This window comes from Gouania willdenowi, chromosome 5 (assembly GCF_900634775.1).
Source record: "Gouania willdenowi chromosome 5, fGouWil2.1, whole genome shotgun sequence".
NCBI classification, from domain to species: domain Eukaryota; kingdom Metazoa; phylum Chordata; class Actinopteri; order Blenniiformes; family Gobiesocidae; genus Gouania; species Gouania willdenowi.
Window position 1 is genome coordinate 937,018 of NC_041048.1, and position 2,500 is coordinate 939,517.

Here is a 2,500-nt window from a genome sequence, read left to right on the forward strand (position 1 = left end):
AAAACCTGCATTAATTACTTTCTGTTTTTACTGCAGCAACAGTGTTGTTTTTGGTCTGAATTATGGATTTTTATTCTTTGTATTTTTAAAGAATTATTCCTCAATTGTGACGTAAGTTGTTTTACAGTTTCTCAGTGATTAAGTTGAACGAAATATTAACATAAGATAAAATAATATAAAAATAAACAAAAGTGTTTCCTTTAAAATGTGTATTTGTGATTTTAATTAAATAAAGAGTAAAACAAAGAGAAGCAACTGTAAAGTATTTGGTGAAATAGCGCCCCCTGTGGCCCCTGGTTCAGGTTACAGAGCTGAGGATGGGGGGTGGGCTGAGGATGGGGGGTGGGCTGAGGATGGGGGGTGGGCTGAGGATGAGGGTGGGCTCAGTGTGAGCTGCTATTTCAAGACTCCCACCAGTTCTCCTGCAGCACCAGTAGCAGTTGGAGACCCCAGGACACACTCACCTCTCCCAGCCGAGGCTCCTCACCGCGTCCCCGCCCAGCAGCAGCGTCTCCAGGTGGGTGAGCCGTGTTTCTGCAGGAAAACTCTGACTTTAGTCAAACTCACTTCTGTAAACTCACATTTTAGCCTGAAAACTGAATTTAAAATAACTTTTTTAGAACTTATGATATCATCATAGAATGTTTTATATTTAAACTAGTTCAATAAGTAGATTCTACCAGTAGTTATTTTACAGTTATTTAATTAAATAAAACTAAAGTAAATACTTATTAAACATTATGTAGTAAAAACACTTTTAGAAACTAATGGTTTATGACTGTAAACAACAAACTGTAGAATCTAATGAATTATTGAAGTATTTTAATGTAAAAATGTTTACAAAACTTTTTTTTTAACTTTGCTAAACAAATAAGTCAAACACAGCCAGTTTAATGATCATTCAAAAATAATGATTTTTACAGTGTAGCACTTTTCTATAAACATCAGATTTCTTACTTTCTGTTTTTCTATCAGAAAGTCTCAACGTGAATTTATACCAAATAATCGTATTTACCTCAATTTAGACAAAACAGTAGAATAAAGTCAATAGTAGCAGCTAATTGTATAGACATTACGAATAGCAATTTTTTTTTACAGTGCATACCTGTTTCATCTGATAATGTTTGTATTAATTTAAACTTCATTATATTCATCTTTGTTTTTTAAACTAAAGTTGTAAACACTGTAAAACTATGCTGTAGATTTAGCTCAATATTTCTTTGTTCAAAGTACACTGTAAAAATGGCACTGAGGTGTATTTATTATGTTGACAATAATTACTGTTTACAATCATTTATGCATAATCCTGGGTTAATTCTAGCTAAAGGCGCCTTGTACTTTTTATTTCCAGCAGATTCTTTTTGTCTTGTTTTTGAAATAATTATAATAATAATAATATTCAGACATATTTTTTTAGGAAACTTACTTTGATCTCCAAAGTAAATTTCAAAGTAATCAAAACACAGGAAACAACAAAGAGTTTGTGTGTTTTTGGAGTAATTGTGCGTTTACCGTGGGGGCCACAAAAACTTAGACTGAGGGCCAAATGTGGCCCCCGGGCCGCAGTTTTGTGTTAAGCTTAGAAATTTGTTCACTGTAAAAAATAACCTTTAAAAACTACTCAATAATTGGAGCGTTTTAATCAAATATTATTGAAGGAGTTTTTCTTTCAGGAAGTTTTTTTTAACCCGTGACTTTGTCACTGGCTGTAGGGGGCGGAGCCAGAGAAAGTGGTTCTACCAAATGCTGTTTGTGTTTAATGCTGAGAAAAGTCAGGATTGATCTGTGTCTGATGCTCACACACCTCACCTGTCCCATCGTCCTCCACCTGTCCATCATCCATGGTGGGCGTGGCCTCTGCTCACACTGTGACCTCACAATCCTCCGCTCCTCAACCTGTGATTATGAGAGACAACCTGGGTTCAACAACACACAACAACACACAACAACACACAACACTCAAAAACAGCAAACTAAAAACACAAAGAGAAACAAAACAACATCAACAACAAAAACACACACGATGACCATGAAACCAAACAATACAATCTGATAAACAGAGAACAACAAAAACAAACTAAAATGAAAACAAAAATACACAAAACAAAAAGAAGAACGACGACAAAAAAAAACACCAAATTACAAAGAATGTTAACCGGAACACACAAAAATACACAAAACAACAAAAACACAGAAATAAATGACAAATATACACAAAACAACAGCAACGTACACACATTGAGTGTAAAAACACACAGTGATAGAACGTTACCTTGTGGGGACCGTTTCCTTTTCTTTTGTGTTATTGTTTGTTATTGTTGCATCATGGGAACAGAAAACAAGAAATAAAATGTAGAAGGCTTTTGTTTGTTTGTTTGTTTGTTTGTTTGTTTGTTTGCAGGTTGTCACACACACACTCTTGTGTGTTGGATGGTGTGTGTGTTGTGTGTGTTTTGCTGTTCTGATGAATAAGTGAGTCACAAACACAGTTACCTGCCTC

At 34.9% G+C, this 2,500-nt stretch overlaps 1 protein-coding gene across 1 annotated transcript in view; it reads left to right on the forward strand.

Annotated features, from left to right (window-relative positions):
• Nucleotides 1-413: 413 nt before the first annotated feature.
• matn4 (matrilin 4) overlaps nt 414-2,500 on the forward strand; it is a 22,011-nt gene continuing 19,924 nt past the window's right edge. The window contains 1 exon segment of the mRNA XM_028447464.1: nt 414-517. The gene's annotated coding sequence lies outside the window, so the exon portion shown is untranslated.